We start from the raw sequence: 18,415 nt of genomic DNA on the forward strand, positions 1-18,415 counted from the left end.
AAATGTGGTGCCCTGGGTAGGTGTACGACACTGTGGAAACACAGACAGGGACCTTTACCCCAACTTTAAGGAAGGCTGCTTGGAAAAGATGATCCCCAAGGGGAATATTGGTGGTGGATGATGAGGAGAGAGGAATTGCAGGAGAGAGGAACTCTGGGCAGATGGCCAGCAGTGCCTCCTGACAACAGTGTCACAATGGTGTGACAACAGTGTGTTGCGGCGGAAGACTTGGGTCAGAGTTCATGGCTAGCATAGGGCTGCCCCACCACCCGGCTGGAAAGGCAACTTCAAATATGTGCTTTGCTGATGGGGAGTCTGACTTTCAGCCTGGGGCCCAGGACCTGCAGAGTGGCAGCCTGGGATGGAGCCCTGTTACACTTCACACAGTTTTTTGTAGTTAGAAGGGCTCAGCTTGGTGGCAGATCTCACTCTGCCCCCAATAGCAAACTAGCCTATGCCAACCTTTGTCACTCATGCTCATCCAACCATCTCCTGAGGGCAAGGGAAGCTTGCGAGAGTTGTCACCAGGAATGTCCCCGAGTTTCTGACGTAGGTTTAAAACCCAGAAACAGGGTAGTTAGTAAACTGCCTGGGTGCCCACGGGGTGTGGCATTCTCCAGGCCCTGAACGTATCTCCCTTCTCCTTTGCCTGCTTTGAGGTAGGTGCCCTGTTGGTAGCTTCTTTGGGACCCCATCCTTGTGCCCACGGTCCAGATGGGGCAGTGCAACACGGACAGTCACACAGCTGCTACCATTTTAGTTGCAAGTAGAATTGTCAGCGTTTGCTTGTCCTTTTCGATTTTCTCCTAATGGAGCCTTTTCTTCCTTTCACCTTGGAGGAAACAGCACCTTGGTGGTGGAGGGAGCCCCTCGTGGGGCGGCTTGTGCAGGGGCCACAGCGTCCCCCTGGATGAAAGGCTCAGCGGAACTCTAACTCATTATCGTGATCAAGGATGGAGGAGCCGGTTCAGCGTGTAAATGCAGATGCTCCCCGGTCTCTGTGATGGATGTGTTCCTGGTGCCAATGCAGCAGAGTGTTGAATTCTTTTTAAAATCTGAAAGACCTGCAGGCTCTTCTCTCTTTTTCTTAAATCCATTTCCCTGTTGAGATGAAAAATGTAATACTTTTCAGCTTACTTTAGACTTTCTTCAAAAGTATTTCTGGAAAAGGATCCTTCATGTGGAGCATATGAAAACTGTCAGAGAATGGGAGAGAGTAAGGTTTTAAAAACACGCTAATGGACAGCCATTATGCTCTGGGGAGTTCCCCCAGAGAGCAGAGAATACAGGCTGGGGAGGCGGAGTGCGGGGCCTGAGGGTCAGCACAGCAATGGGACCCCAAGGGACTGTAAGAACTGGTGTATACCTTAGCCCCTCACCTGAGGTTTCACTGTCTGCAATCAACCGAGATTTAAAATTAGTTGAGCACAGCACAGTGAGATGTTGAGAGGGGGAGAGAGAGGACTATATTCATAGGACTTTTATTGCAGCATTATGTTGTAATTGTTCTATTTTATTATTAGCTGTTGTTAATCCCTTCTTACTGGGCCTAATTTATAAATTTAAAACTCTATCATAAGTGTGTATGTATAGGAAAAACTAACAGCATATATATCGTGTTTGGGATATATAGTTTCAGGTGCCACGGTAAAGAAGATAGTCAAGTTCTGCCTTTCTGAATGCTTGAAAACAGGAGTTTTGGAGTCTGACAGTTCAAACGTTGGCTTTTCCACTTGTTAGTTGTGACATCAGACGAGTTATGTTTTGTGTGATTTAGTTTCCTTGCCTGTGAAATGGCCATAAAATGACTTTCTCATAGGGTTTGTTGTGCTGATTAAATGAGATAATGTATGTAGAGCATTCACCTTATTCTCTGGCATAGGTAAGTGTTCCATAAATGCCAGCTTTTATTATTATCATTATTATTATGATCACTGCCACAAGGAGAAGGCATCATAGGTAACTTCTTTTTTTTCAGGGTAATAAAGGGAGATTTTATTTAGGAAAAACAAAGAGAAAGAGTGTACATGTGCTCAGAGTATACATGTGTACCTGTCTAACTCTCAGGTGTCCTTCTGTCTGGCTGGCCACTGATGACCACACTGATGCCCATCGCTGAGATTTCCTTGGCTCCATCCTGCGTTCCACTGTGAGGTGCTGGCCCCACAGCTGGCTGCCCTCAGGTTGAGTGCACTTGTGTGCAAAGTGCTCTGTGGCAACATGGGACCCAAGCAGGAGGGCCCACAGCTCACTTTTCATCCCATCCTGAGTCGCTTTGCCCCTGTGCCAGGGCTGGGAAGCCATGGGCCAGAGGTCTGAGCTATGAGCAATTCTGAATCACGGGGAGAATAGGAAGAAAAAAAGAGCAGCTTAAAAATACCCTGCAGGAAAGAAATGGTAAGCAACATAGTTCCTTTTGAACTTTCCCAATTCAACCTCTAGAAAATGTGTCATAAACCTCTGCAGGAGTGACTGAGAGCCGGGACAAAGGCGAGTCTGTTACAGACGTCCCCGTAACTCCAGGAGCAAATCTCTATTTTCCCCTCCTAAATAACTCCAGAACATTACACGGCATTAACAAGTTTCCCAGGACAGGAACTTCTAGTTTATTACTTGCTCACATTGTCATCAGAAATTAATTTTGTCCCTGAAAGACAAATTGGCTGGTAGCTTATGAAGTTAAATGGAAAGAACAAGCGCGCATCTGTTTCTTCTGCATTTTGTCTCCTCGGTGTCTTACATATAAATGAATCAGAGTGTTCAAACTTAAATTAAGATCTTTGGCTAGATAAACAGTTAAAACTGGTTCCCATAGCTACCTCTCACACATAGCTGTGATTGCATTATAATCCCCTAGTAATCAGCTCTAAATGAAAGAAAGATGATAAGGGTGCTCTTTTCAGTTTTCAGGACTGATTTTTATTAGCTCTCAATCAGCCCAGGACCGCTCTGTCTTTCATCACATCGTGGTAGTGTTTGTAGAATCATTAGAGTAATAAAGTGTAAATCTTACCGAGGTGCATTTTTCTTGAGGTGTTTTATATAATGAAAACTCCGAAGATTACACTGGCTGGTACAAGGAAGATTTGTTTCTGCGACGCAAGTAAGAATGTAATGGATGCTATATTCATTTAATCTTTACCAGAGTCAAAACCTGATGAATTATCCAGCCTAGGTAAAGGAACCGCCGCACAAAAAAAGCAAACCAAACCCTTGTTGCGCCTCAGTATTGCCCTAACATAGATTGGCATGTGTTTACCCGTCCCTAATGTCACTTGTTATCCTTCTTGGGCCGCTCTTCCAGCGTAAAGCCCTCGAGTCTACAAATGCATTACCCACAAAACTGCAAGCGTTGCTATTCCCCATGTGATTTCTTTAGCAAACTGGTGTAATCCAATAAAACGTCGCGTCCCACCCACACTGAAGTATTTATTGCAGAATAAATTTCGGCTTAAAAAAGGACACTCGTCTCCCTTCTCGTATATCACAGAGTGACCAAGCTCCGCTTGCGCTAGAGATTGCTAAGTGGAGAAAAGTGGCCAGTGGAGATAACAACTCTCTGAAGCTGATCTGCATTTGTTCTGGATCTTTCTAGCTAGTCCAAGAGATGGTTGCACAGAGAGGGCCTTGCAGCGACTTTTCCCAAGTGGTAGGACTGTTCACAGATTTAGCAGGTGTGCTGCACCTTGGCAATTACCAGAATCCTTAATTCTGACACGTCTCTCTCTTCCCATAGGCCTCATTATAGCTGGAATATGTGACGATGCATCATACCTATAAAAATGCCTCCTTGTTTTAAATGCTGAATTTTATGCATGTTATATTTATATTAGGCCATGAGTGTCCCTATATTTTAGGGACAGACATTTATGCTCATCCACAGGGTAAAAAACAATATAATGTAGCAATATGTAGTCTCTGTAAGAGTTTATAGAAATGTGGTGGTTTTAGATTTAATTTTAAGTTACTATTTTTTAAAGAAAGGTTTTGGCTGTGATAATTATGACAGCTCCCGTGCTCACATGGTGATAATGTGCTCCTTCCAGACAAGTGGAGTGTCTGAAAGATTCAGGTGGTCAGAGTCAGGTGGCGACTTTAGGAAGATTTTCATCGGGTATCTTTTGGTTCATACCATCATCTATGGAAATGTGTTTAGGATTTGGACCTGCAGGTGGAATTTTTAGGGAGCAAAAATTAAAATCACTTGATGAGGATGAGTCAAGATGATAAAGTAACCTTGTTTTCATTTTTTTTTTGTTAACCCTTATCTAGTTTTGAGCGAGATCTCATGTGTAATTTGCAACTTACATTTAAAAATATAAAAGCCTGAATACAAGCATCGGTTGTCTTTCTCTCTCTCTCTCTCTCTTTTTTTTTTAAAGAAAGCAAATAAAATATTTTGCTGAGGATGGTGCTTTTTGTATGTGTTTGCATGTTGGTACTTAAATGCAATATGTCTGGAAGATGTTGCTATTTCACACTACACGCACAAGAAAGAGTAAATTGTAGGTCCTGATTATCAACAGATAACAAGACATACTGTATATAAATAAATGCTCAGCATCAAAACCCATTATTGGATTAGCTATATAATCATGTCTCAGGCTGTAAGTCTGTGCTGGCAAATGAACACTTTTCATTTGGCTCAAGGTCCTCATCAGCAACGGAACTAATTTTACATTCTCACCCATTAAGTGAATAAGATGTGGAAAAAGCTGTCTGCTTTTTGAAGTGTAAATTTGCTGCTACAGGCTGTGCAGACCAAAGCGCTTTTGAAGCAGGCAAATGAGATCATCTCTAGGGACATGCGAACCTCACAAAGTTTAGGTCATTTCTGTTGAAGGGACGGGGTGTGTGTCTGCGTGCTCACCAATGTTCGGATGAATTAGGTAGCAATGTACCTTGGGACACGTGGGTGGTTCTTGGACATAGATGATGAACATTTTGTATAAACCTGGGAGAGGATTGGGAGCATCTTCTCCAGAAACCAAGGATCCAGGGAATCTGCATAAAGCCTGAGAGAGAACAACCAGGGGTTAGGATGTTAGACAGTCAGGATGCTCAGCCCTCTGAGAAGAATGGGCCACCCTTGAGAAGGAGCCACAGAGCCTCTGGACCTCAGCTGTTCTGGGTGACTCTACTCCATATGGTAAAGCCTCCATGGTACCTCTCTAGAGTGGACCTCTTCTTTGAACTCCAGATTCTTACATGCAACTGTCTACTTGGTATATCCATTTGGCTGCTTCATAGATAGCTCAAAGTTAACATTACTCAAATAAAATCACAAGGGCCTACCCCTAAACATGTCTCTGTCCCCCAACTCCTCTTCATCTCATGAATAACATCACCATCTTCATCCTTGCTCAAACCAGAAACGTAGAAGTCATCTTTGCTCCCCTCTTTCCCTCACCAATGGAGTGTAATCTATTAGCAGTCTTGCCAGCTTCATCAAGACGATGTATCCTAAATCTGCTCAGACAACTAGCCCATGCCGACATCACCTCCCACCTTGACACTAGCCCCCCAACTGCTTCTCGGTCTCCCTTAACCACCTCTTCTTCCCATTCATACTTAGCATAAACGAATCTTGTTGCAGTTTTTTTTTTTTTTTTGGCTGGGGCCAGGTTTGAACCCGCCACCTCTAGCATATGGGGCCGGTGCCCTACTCCTTGAGCCACAGGCACCGCCCCAGCATACAGTAATCTTAAAATGTGTGTGTTGGGGCTTGAATTGTGTTCCTGTCCAAAATTCATGTGAAGTATTAGCTTTCAGAATGTGACCATACGTGGAAATGGGGTCACTACGGATGTAACTAGTTAAGAGGAGGCCATCTTGGGGAGAAGTGGGCCCCTATTCCACATGACTGGTGTCCTTATGAAAAGAACACTGTATGGAGAGGAAGCCATGTATAGAGGGAAGAGGATGTGAGGACACAGGGAGAACATTATCTGCCAATAATGTCCCAGATTGCCAGCCAGGCCTCAGAAGCTCAGAGAGAGGCCTGAGATGGATTTAAGCTGCTCAGTTCTGGCAGCTCTAACAAATGAATATAGTGTGGAATCATGTCCCTCAGGGGTCTGGACATTTTTCCATTTTATTTAGATTCAAATTCAATTTTTTTCATCACGATTTACAAAACTCTTCCTGATCTGACCCCCTCCCTCCCACTTCTCCAGCGTCCTCTCCAGCCAGGGCTTCCCTCAGCCTCTTCAGCCCCACTGGCTGCTTGTCTGTCCCTCTGCCGAGCCACGCTCCTTCCTCTCCAGCCTTTGCACATACAGTGCCACGTCCTTCTCCACTCTCTTTGCATGGCTCACACCTTATCCTTCAGGTTTCAATTTACACCTCATCCTTCTCGCCTCTGCTGTTATTCTCTGCCCTCTTTTTCTTTTATAATTATTAGTCAGGATATGTAACGACATGTACTTTATATTCTTGTGTACATTCTGTTTTTAGTCTAGTGTCTAAGCTCCAGGAGATCATGTCACTCTGGTTCATCAACATGTCTCCGGTGCCTAACACAGTGCCTGGTACACACTGGGTGCCCAGCCTGCCACATGTTGGATATTTAATCAACATTGGTTTAGAGGATGAATGGATGGAAGGTGTCTAGTCTAGACCTGGACTTCCCTCCAGGTCTTGTGGCTGGTGAAATTTTTTTCATGTAGGCCTTTATCCTTTTGATTACTGTTTAGAAAAGAATGATTCTTACGTGGGAAGCATCTTTTGGTTTCTCTCTTTTGGAACTATCTAGATCACTTCATATCCTCAAAATTATCTGTCTAGAATTAGAGGCTTGGCCAAGAAGCTAAGTGGAGATATACCTCCAGAAACATGGGTGGGGGGTCAGGTCTTTGCCCATTAATTGTACCAAGATGTTTGTAAATCCTCTCCTAGGAAGTTTTGGCCTGTTGGCAGGCCAAAGAGTAAGTACATTGCTATATAGAAATATTCTGTAATCTTAGCTTTTGCCAAGTTGAAAAATAGGAAGTTGTGTGGGTGAGTGTGGGGGAGACTGCTAGCTGTCCACCAAAATCTGTTCTACTCTCCTCCTGGGCACACAATTAAATTGTATTTCCCGCCTCCCTTGCAGGTAGGTGTGTTTACAAGATCAAGTTCTCCTTCTCCTCCAGTGGTTTATGGGGAGAAGAGATGGGCACCATTTCCAGGACCCGCATGCTGAAAACCTCCCTCATGCCCCATACGTGTCTTTCGGTTCTGGTTTGTGGGTCTGTCAATGCTTAGGACAACTCTGGAAACCACAGTTGACAATGGAAAACCACCATTGGCCTGGGTCTCTGATGACTGTGTGGAGAAGACCCTCCCTGCAGGCCTGAACCAACCAGGTTATCCTGGTGCGCACTTTGTACTAAGCCACTGAAGTGGCAGGGCCTGTCTGTAACTGCACGCCAGCCAGTCCTGACAGTGTCATGGCATTTCTTTTCTTTTTTTTTTTTTTTTTTTTGAGACAGGGTCTCAACCTGTTGCCCTCAGTGGAGTGCCATGGCATTATAGCTCACAACAACCTCAAACTCCTGGGTTTGAGCAATCCTCTTGCCTCAGGCTCTCAAGTAGCTGGGACTACAGTGCCTGACACAACTCCTGGTTAGTTTTTGTTTTTGTTCTTGTTTTTCTATTTTTAGTAGAGACAGCATTCTTGCTCTTGCTCAGGCTGGTCTTGAACTTCTGAGCTCAAGGGATCCAAACCTCGTTCTCCCAGAGTAGCCAGGATTAAAGGCGTGAGCCACCACACCAGGCCATGGCATCTTCTTTAAGAGGCTGGCACTCATGAGAAGGTTGAAGCAGCAAACATGGGGTTGCCAATAATGCTGGCTAAAGGGAGAGAGCTTGAGGAGGGAGCCAAAAGCAAGAAGAATCTCTGCCTTTGGAAGGAAGCAATGCAACAACCATTCTCCTAGCACTCTGTGGGATGTCTTGCCACCTTCTGCTGCTCCCCTGGATGTGTGTGTGTCAGGAATACCTGAGGCTAGGTAATTTATAAAAAAAAAAAAACAACAGTTTGTTTGGTGCATAGTTCTGCAGGCTGTACAGGAAGAGTGGCACCAGCTTCTGGTGAGAGAATTTCCAATCAGGAAGGTGAAGGGGGAACAGGTGTGTCCCGTAGCAAGCGAAGGGGCAAGAGAGGGAGGAGGGGGGTGCCAGGCTCCTATAAACAAGCGTGAATTAATGAAATAAGAACTTCATTATTGCAAGAAGGGCACCATTCATGACAGATCTGCCCCCATGACCCAGAGATGAGGCCCCACTTCCAACACTGGGGGTTGAATTTCAATTTGAGATTTGGAAGGAATGAACATCCAAACCATATCACTGTGGTGCTCCAGATGAGCCAGATGAGTCCTCTGTCCTCTCTGGCCATGACCCCTCTCAAGGGCATTGAAAAGACTTTGAAACTAACAACAGGAGGGCAAAATCTATGAGGTGACCGCGCAGGGGTTGGAATGGGAAGAAAAGAGCATACAGAGTGTGAATCGGGTCACATGTGTTTGGTGTCTTCTCAACAGTGACATCTGCCAGGAGGGTGGCAACTGATCCACCCTGGTCCACGACTGGTAGATCGTATGTGTTTAATGAATGTTTGAGAAATGTGTAAATACAGTATCCCAGTTGAACATCACAAAAACCTTGCAAGGAGACAGACTTTATTGTAGACAGTGTTGGTTACTTCTTGGGGCCAAAACTATTGCTGTCTTGTTTTCTTCCTTTTGGTTCATCAAAGTTTGCACTGTCAGGTAGACAGGGCCACTGACTAGTTCTGCCCAGGAACTGTGAGTGGAAGAGACATGGCAGGAAAGGCCTCGGTAGCTTCTCTTCCCTGTTGTTGCAGTGAATTCCTAAGGCCTGGTGCTGATGAGGTAGGTTGCCTGTCAGTACCGCCCTGAGTGACTCTCTGGAGAAAAACAGAGCCCTTCACAAACTTGTGCTGGGCGTGTAGCGTGAGCAGGAAGTGAGCTTATGTTGGGGGAAGCCATCAAGTGTACTCTGTATAGGCTAAACACTTAACCAACAGCAAACTCCTTCTCTTCATGTTATGTGCACAGAACTTTAAATTTTACCAGCTCCTTTACTCTCTGCTCCAGAGGAGGCCAGGCCTCTCTCAGCTCCAGGGGAGAACTGTGGGTAATCTCTATTCTCTCAGTCAGTGCCCATGTTAGGGGCAAGCAGGTAAGCGGATCTGGCCAATATAATGTTTGAGAAATTCTGCTGGGGGAATTTTTTCTCACACATTGGCCAGGAGATAAAAACACTTCCTTTTCAGGGGTTATTATTTTGGGATGCCATGAAGCTTGGAGTAGCTAGAACCATCTTGTGGCTCTAAGGGGAGATGCCAACCCACACAGGTAGCATACTGTGGGGGTGGGGTGGGGGACGGGAGTAGGAATTCCCTTTATCAATGACAAAGATGAAGTTCAAAGATCATAAATAACTTACCTACAACCTCTTGGCTTGTAAGTAGAAATCAGATCTTCTAAGTTTTCTTCTCTTTTTAGTGATCTGGGGGACAGCAAATAGGTATTCTCTTATCTCCCAACAATTAATTGGGAGTGCCTGCTTAAAGAGTTATATTGGGAAGGATTTCAAGACCATATCCAAGCCAGGTGTAGTGGCTAACACCTGTAATCCCAGCACTCTGGGAGGCCAAGGCAGGATGATTGGTTGACATCAGGAGTTCAAGACCAGCTTAAGAAAGAGTGAGACCCCCATCTCTATTTTCTAAAAATAGAAAAATTAGCTAGGCATGGTGGCATGAGTATGTAGTCCCACCTACTTGCTGGAGCTCAGAAGTTTGGGGCTAAGGTGAGCTATAATTACACCATTGCACTCCACCCTGGGTGACAGAAGCAGATCCTGTCTCTGAAAAACAAAAAAACAAAACACAAAATAATTTCTCACATTCAACAAAGAAAGAAGGTTTTGGTTGATTAACAGTTTCATGGGCAAATGATAGGGAAGCAGTGTACCTTTCTCCATCATTGCAGTATTCCATGTTACTTTTGGATTGTTGTTTCTGTAGGAGGGAAGGTGTATTAATCACCTGCTGCTGAGTAACAGTCCCTTTAAAATTTAGTAGCTTAAAAATACTGAACTGTTTCTATTTCATTGCTTCTGTGGGATATGGGAAAATGGGTGTGGTTTGACAGAGTATATCTGTCTCCAAACCTCTCCTGAGATTGCAATGGATCTGTCAGCTGGGGATGCGTTCTAATCTGCAGCCTGGACCGGGGTTGGTCTGCTTCCATGCTCACTCATGGAATGAGTTGGTTATTGGCAGGCTGCTGTTCCTGGTGGGGCCTCAGGTTTTCACCGGTTGTTACTCAGGTTCTTGCAACCTGGGCCTCATCACAGGGCAGCTCACAACAAGGTCACTGGGTTTCCTGAAAGTGAGGGAGTGAGCAAGCAGGGGTATCCAGGAAAGCAGCCACTGTCGTCTTCTTGTCTCATCCTGGAAGGGATGTCCTGTTATTCTGTCCATTAGAAATGTGTCAGCATGTCCAGCCTGTGTGTGTGTGGGGGTGTCACACAACGGAGTGACTCTCAGGGGAGGGTCACATAACAGAGTGACTCTCAGGAGATGGGCTCAGAAGGCAGCTATTTCAGCAGCTGCCAACCTACCACAAGCAACAAATAAAAAGCACATGCAGTTACTTTTTCTGTTACCATTTCTGTAATTGTATGGTTAGCCATTTTGCCTCAAAAATTATGATTTCTCTTCTAAAGCTCTATTCTCTCTCTGTGGGCTTGAGCAATAAAGTGAGGGCTGTAGGTGCCCTTTCCATGTCAAAGGCACAAGCATGGAATAATAATGTCGTTGTTAATTACAATGAATAATTTTTATCAACAATGACCAATACTCTTAGAAAAGAGTTCACAGAATACTGAGAGGCACTGGAACTGGCATGTCCCTTCTTAATCTTTTCTTCAAATCTTGGTCACAACACACGTATACCTGTTTTGAAGTCACTCAGGACCAGTGCTCCCTTCTCTGAGTCTTGTCAGTGTCCTGGGCAGGATAGGACCCCAGTTCAAATCTGGGCTGCCTCTGCGAATTTGCCTCATCGAGGGTAGTGACAAGAAGGAAAACAAGAAGGGCAGACATCTGTGAGGGCAAGGTACATTCTGCAGCGTTTGATGCTTCCTTGGGCACCAGACCTATAGTCCGGGAGAGAATGTAGCTGTCTCAGGGACAGGAGATGAGGAAAAAAATAGGGTAAAATGGGTTACTGTGAATCAAAAGGGCTGAGCAGTTGTGGGCCTTTTACTAGCCTATCATTGTGGATAAGACAATGGGAAGGAAACTGGACTTTCAATAAAGAGAGGCAGATTAAATTAATCATGACAGGAAAATGAGCAAGAAATGCTTTCACATTGTTATTTAATAAGAAAAATGTGTAATTAACTGATAAAAATAGTTTTTGCAAGAAGCAGGCAGTTAAATAGTTTATAAAGCCGGCCAGGCCCAATGCTCAGCATCCCTGACTGTTAGCAATCAGAATGCTTTTTATATGGTGTCTTTCTTTGGAAACACACAAACCATCTCACCACAGACATTACCTCATTTGCTTCGCAGCCTAATGATTGCTTTATGGCTGAGAAATGGTGTAGGAAGCGAGTGAGACTGGAGAGATGAAGAAACTGAGGCACGGGAGGGAGGCCTGAGGGTGGCCTTCCCAGCAGTACTTAGGTTTTCTCATTCCTGACCTCCTGCCCCTTAATTGTGTCCAGCCATTAGCGAGGGATTTACATGAAACAATTGCTTGTCTCTTCCAAAAGCTGCCTAGAGGAACCTGGGCTGTGTATTATGGCCGATATGATACTAGTCTTCCGAATGGGAGGTGGGGGTGGGAAGAGATCCTGGCATTTGCCATCTGGTAAGCCTGTCTTTAATCCTCAGTAAAGTAATGGAATGGAGATGAGGAAAAAAATGTGTAAGAACCAAGAGCATAATGCCACCATGAGCAAGCAGCTGTCTGGATTTTTAAAGAGCAAATTCCATGAGACAAATTTAATTGCATTTTTTAATAGAATTAAAAAAAAAAAAACTTCCACAACATTAGTGGGTGAAGGAAATGAAATGGATGCATCTAGAAATCTCACTTGAAAGATGAATTGAACCAGGCTGGTTCTGAGCTCCATCTCCTGGATTGAAACCTGGCTGGATGGCCACGTGAGCAGCCGGTGGGCGGCCACGGAGCAACTGGAGACAGTGGCCAGCAGCGTGCTTCTGGCAGGCTCTGTGATGGCCCGGCATCTACAGAGCATCATTATTAATGACTTGCAGGAGGAGGTGACGAGCAGAACATTAATTAAATGTGCACATGTGGCCAAGTGGGAAATTGGCGGTGAAAACACCAGAGAGGCAGGCGCATAATACCCAGGTACTTTTTTTCAGCTTCTGTGATTTGGCCTTCGAGAAGTGGCTTGACTCTGCTTCCCTGCTCTCGCCCCACTGTCTTGGGCTTGAACCAGATTTTTGCACAGAGCCACAGGGGAGGTGGCAGAGGAGTTACCTTTAGAGCAGGCTCACAGATCCCTTTGCCAAACACCAGGGTGTGTACCACTTGCACCTCTGGGCTGGTGTGCTGAGAAATGAAGCCTGCAAAAATTAATACTGATATTAGCAAAGTAATGAAGCAGCTGCTGAGCTGGTTCACCCCGTTTTGTGGCATGTTTAGATCTACCAAAGGAAGAGCAAGCAGGTGATGTAGGGGTGGGGAGGTGTCTCCTCTGAATCATTTTTAGGGGAGTCCTTTGGTCCAGCTCATCCTTCCTAAGGGAATAATAGTTGGTTTGACTTCTGAATATATCCAGGCATTTGGAAATGAGGTGGCGTGCCCCAAATCCTAAAGAAAATCATGCTGGTGAGTGAAGGTAGGGCATAGTTTTCACATTCAATCAACATTTAGTTCTCCTCTTAAGACATCATCTCTAATAACTCCCCTAGCTTGGCTGGTTGCTTTGTCACAACTTCGTCTTGGCACTGTCCCTGTTGGAACTTACATTTATTTGAAAATGACTCTGTTGCCAAGGCAGAAAGAATGGCTCCAGAAGAATGCAAGCTCCTCACTCTGCACTGTGAAGTACTGTGTGTTCTGAGAAGGTGGATTATCTTTTGTTATTTTATTTAATTTGAGAGCCATTATCCAAACTCTAAAAGACAGAGTTTTGTATTGGTGAAGGTGACACTGATCAACCTCATGCCATTCTGAAACTGTACTGTGGCTGATGAGGCAGCCAGGCAGAGTGTTTAGGGAGAGAGATGAAAACAGCAGCCCTCTCTCCCACTGTACCAACAGTAATAAGATGATCTCTAGAATTCACTGACCGTTACCAGGCATTATCTAAACTAATTTATACAATGATGCTATGAAGGTATTCCTATATTAATACTTATAATAATTATTATTAATATTATCATCCCTGTTTTACAAATGAAAAACTTTCAACAAAAGCACAAAAGCTTTTAGAGTACAGAGTAAACTTCAGGGAACAAAGCCTGTAGAACTGTCCTGAGTCTCAAGCCCTTTGCTCCAGCATCATAACCATCACTTGACCTTGACCCAAGGTTATTTTGTTGAGGAGCTTGATGCCAAGAATGACAGGTCTGGAGTCCAGAGATGGACAGGGAAATGCTATTCTTTGATTATTTAATGTTTCTTTATTCCTTTGTTTGAGACAGAGTCTCACTCTCTTGCCCTGGGTTGTGTTATAGCTCACAGCAACCTCAAACTCTTGGTCTGAAGCGATTCTCTTGCCTCAGCCTCTTGAGTAGCTGGGACTATAGGTGCCTGCCACAATGCCTAGCTAATTTTTTCTACTTTTACTGGAGACAGGGGTTTTACTCTTGCTCAGGCTGGTCTCGAACTCCTGAGATCAAGCAACCCACCCGCCTCAGCCTCCCAGAGTGCTAGGATTATAGGTGTGAGCCACTGTGCCCAGACTGTTAGGCTGAGATTTACGTAAAGGTTGGGCAGAGATGAAGGGCCCTTGGTGGAAGGATGCTGTTTGTTTTGTACTCTCAGAAGCAATTTAGCTCTGGCCCAGACTTGCATAATCTATCCAACTCAACACTCTGAGTCATCTGGGCCCACTCTCCCAAGAAGCTTCTTCAATGCTGTTTACTTAAGCATGTCCCCTTTTGAGTCTTACTTCTCACCTCTGGGAGCCTGTCAATTCATTTGTTCCATTGATACATAGAATGCTACCTTAGAGGACTTTTGCTATATTTGATTTTCTCCATAGTATTTTATTTCCAGTAATTTTATTTTATGTCCAAGTGTTATTTTAGCACCCTTTACAGATTGATACCCCAAGTTGCTACCCTGCTGGCCCTGCCAGAGCCACATTTACTAACTCTCTGACTGAGATGGCAGGAAGTAGGTGTTCTAGGATTCAACTGTGTTAACAAACAATTTCAGATTAGGACAAAAAAAAAAAATCTCTCAGTGGTGACAGGCATTTTTGGCATTAAAGCTATAATTGCATGTTTTATGTAACATCATGGGAAGACAATTAGAGATTTTTGTCCCAAGTCTCCAGTTAATAGATTACATATCACCATCCTGTCTTCTTAAGTTTGACTTTGCACTTTGCTGTAAAGGAGGAATCTAATTTCTCTCTTTTGAATTGGGGTTGACCTTATGACTTGTTTAGAATCAACAGGATGCAGTGGAAGTGATTCCATGTGACCTCCAAGATTAGGTCAGAGAAGGCAACGAAGCTTCCAATGGGTTCACTTGGAACACTTGTTCTGGGAGAACTCAGTGTCATATAAATAGTCCAACTTCCCTGAGACCACCGTGGAGGTCAGATGAGGCACTCTGGTCAGAAGTCCCAGTGGAGGCCCAGCCTTATGGCTGTCCTTAACTAGGTGGGAGACACGTGATTAAAGCCATCTTGGAGCCAAGTTACCCTTATTCCAGTTAAGTGCCACTGAGTAACCTCAATTGACTTCATCAGGAGCAGATGAATTACCCAGCTGAGCCCTGCCTGATTCCTGACTTGCAGAATTCATAAAATTTAATAACCTCCTTGTTGTTTTAAGTCAGTAAGTTCTAAGGTAATGTGTTACACAGAATGAAAACTGGAAAATTTCTCACCATTCACATTTAATTCTGTTCAAATTTAAAAGAAAACAAGATGAACAAAAAAGACATTTTATTCTGTGTAACTGACTATGGCCTGCATCACCATTGCCCCCTTACTAACATGTCCCTCAATAAGGAATTGGGTTCATCTCATATATGGGTTCCTATCTTGCTTTCTAGTCAGTAGAATTAGCTTGAGGTGGAACCAGTATTTCTATATGAGCCATGGAAATACTTGTGAAAATTCTTTATACCCCATAGCTTGATCTATATGAATTATAAGATCTTAAAAATGTCATAGATAAGAATACCAGGCTCAGAACCATATAGACTCAATTGTGAGAGAACAGTTGGATTAGAGAACTGTTTTCTGAGTTCAGGACTTGGAGTTTCACCAAATTTGGAAGGCCAGTGATGGATATTGGGCTTTGGATATGAGGTTGCTAATTGTGAAGGTGGCCACATGGAAATGACTCCTCCAAGTGGCAGGCCATTTAGTGGAAATATCTTTGTAAGTGGATAATCATCAGTTTTTCTGAGGAGCACTTCTGTAGGGGGTGATAGTACTTTTCTAACTAAGAAGAAGCTTTTTTTTTACTTTTCATTCTGCATCAAGGCTGCCCTCTCTGAAACTGCCAGGAATTCACCTCTCATAAGGAAGTCTTTTGGAGTCCCACCTGTATTTCACTAACTGTCTCTTTTTTATTCTTTGGACACCATACCTAAGCCATTTCTCCCCTTACTCTTTCCTTTTGCATCTATCCCCTCTTCCTATTCATTCCCCTGAATTTTCTTCTGTCAACTCTCCTTTCATCTTTCTAGTGGGGAAGACAACAGGGAAGGGAGCCTGTGTGTGCCGGTGATCAGCCTGTGGTGGTGCGGTGCTAGAAGCTTTCCAGACATAGTAAGGTTTTATCTTCTGACAAACCTCTGGGCTAAGTGGGATTATTCTTATTTTTCCAGACGAGGGACACTGAGGCCCAGATGCGTGGAGTACCTTGCTGAAGTTCACCCAGCAGCTAGTTGCTGTAGCTGAGTATGTTTCTAAAACTATCTAAGAAATCATTCACTGGTAGCATGACTTAAGAGGGAGAAGTTAATTTATGGCACACAGTCTTGTTTAAATTAAGTGTTTAGTAAATCATAGAGTGTTTTTCATAGTACGATCATTTCAGTAAATCTTTTGTTGTCTTTATGAAGTCTAGAGTTAAACAAACAATAAAGAATAAGATATCCAGGTTTTGTTACAAATGTAAACCTGAATCTTGTGATATCTTACAGTTAAGTTTCTGGTGAATATAACAGGCAAGTCTGTGAATGCTTTCTTTAACGAGGTTTTTAGTTCCATCTAAGGGGGCTTCATGTTACACTAATAATGCAGGAGTTTAAGAAAAAGAATATCTATTATAACCTTAAAAACACAAGCCAGGCATGGTGGCTTGTGCCGGTAATCCTAGCACTTTGGGAGGCCAGAAGTTCAAGACCAGCCTGGATAAGAGCGAGAACCTCTTCCTCCCTTACAAACAAATAGAAAAATTAGCCAGGAGTGGTGATGCACACCTATAGTCCCTGGTTCTTGGGGGGCTGAAGCAGGAGGATTGCTCCAGTCCAGAAGTTTGAGGTTGCAGTGAGTTATGATGATGCCCCTACACTCTAGCTTGGGCAGCAATATAAAGCCCTCTCTCTCTCTCAAAAAAAAAAAAAAAAAAAGAGTATAGTATCAAAATGTCAGTAACCAGCATCTAGTAAGTGTCCAATAAATATTTGTTGAATGAATATATTAGTATTATTAAAATTTTTACTTTGGGGCCAGGTGTGGTGTCTCACTCCTGTAATCCTAGCACTCTGGGAGGCTAAAGCAGGTGGATTACCTGAGCTCAGGAGGTGGAGACCAGCCTGAGCAAAGCAAGACCCTGTCTCTACGAAATGGAAAAACTAGCTGGGCATTGTGGCAGGTGCCTGTAGTTCCAGCTACTCAGGAGGCTGAGGCAAGAGGACTGCTTGAACCTAAGAGTATGAGGTTGCTCTCAGCTGTGATGCCATGGCACTCAACCCCAGGGCAACTGAGTGAGACTCTGTCTCAAAAAAAAAAAAAAAAAAATCTTACTTTTGTACTTTTTGGGGGAACTATCCAATGTTTTAGGTTATGCTGAATTTATGACTGTACATCCCACCTTGTGTATGTGTGTTTGGGGATGGCAGCATGGAGGGTTGGGGTGGCTGGGGCCATCTGGGGAAACTTAAAAGACTACTTCACATGGGCACCTCCTGGCATCATTCTGGTCCTCAGCTTTCCCATTTGCAAAGCAGAAGGCGGAGGGAGATGACCTTTTTGGTCATCAAGATGTATGACCATCTTGATTCTTACATTGAGACTTAGATGTTTTCATTAAATGTGGAATCTGGGAAACTGGTAGCAAGAATGCTGAGTGCTGCCATATAGGAGGGATTTTTAATACAAACATTATTTATCCAGTGCTAATCAAAAATACAATGAAGGGATTTAAAAAAATAAAAAGCAAACTGAGACACTGCCCGAGTATAAAACACGCTCTTTTCCTCTCTGGCTCTTACAGATTCATTCTAACATCTGGGGGATTTACAGGTGTTAAAATTGCCCCTGAAAGGAGCCTTTTTATTTCCTGGGTGATGGAAATATATTGATAATTACAGGCGGAAATTAAGTTTTTTTTTTTTAAATAAAACAATTAAAAGGGTTTAGAGTTTAAATGAAAGAGAATGCAATTTTCCTTTATTTTATCTATCATTAAATTGATGTTACAAGTTATTAGAAGAGTGTAGTCAAGACTGATTTTCAAATATAATTCACCCTTATGTGGATAGTTGGAGAAGAGTGTTGGAAAAGCTCCGTACCTGTGCACACGGCACACTGCACACAGGTGCGTGTGCACGCACACACACACACCTCCAGGGTTTCTTTAAAAATTATGAGAAACTCAAATGGTGACCAAGGAGTGGCAGAATGTGGAACAAAGGACATATGGGGAGCTAAAGGAGCAATCTCTGTTTCCTGCTAAGAGGCTATTCTTCCTTTAGTGGCAATATTGCATATTATTTCTTCTTTTATTTATTTTTGAGTGGTTAAGTGCATGAGTCTAATATACGAGCCTTGATACATGACCTCTGAACACTTCTGAACAGATCTAAGATTATCGCCAGGGGTGCCCTGGGCTGCTCACATGGCTCTTGATTGCACCCATCTCTCCCCAGCTCTGTGCCCAGGGCCATCACATTGGTTGTCTGAAAATGGCCAGGGTAGCAGTGGTATTGATACCATGAAATGCTTC

At 43.7% G+C, this 18,415-nt stretch overlaps 1 protein-coding gene across 1 annotated transcript in view; it reads left to right on the forward strand.

Moving 5' to 3' along the window:
- The first annotated feature begins 511 nt into the window (after positions 1 to 511).
- The window catches only part of LMO4 (LIM domain only 4), a 145,156-nt gene continuing 127,252 nt past the window's right edge, over positions 512 to 18,415 (forward strand). Inside the window, exon 1 of the mRNA XM_053591208.1 lies at positions 512 to 659. The gene's annotated coding sequence lies outside the window, so the exon portion shown is untranslated. The remainder of the gene's footprint in view (positions 660 to 18,415) is intronic.

The sequence above is a fragment of the Nycticebus coucang genome, chromosome 5 (assembly GCF_027406575.1).
Source record: "Nycticebus coucang isolate mNycCou1 chromosome 5, mNycCou1.pri, whole genome shotgun sequence".
Classification (NCBI taxonomy): Eukaryota; Metazoa; Chordata; class Mammalia; order Primates; family Lorisidae; genus Nycticebus; species Nycticebus coucang.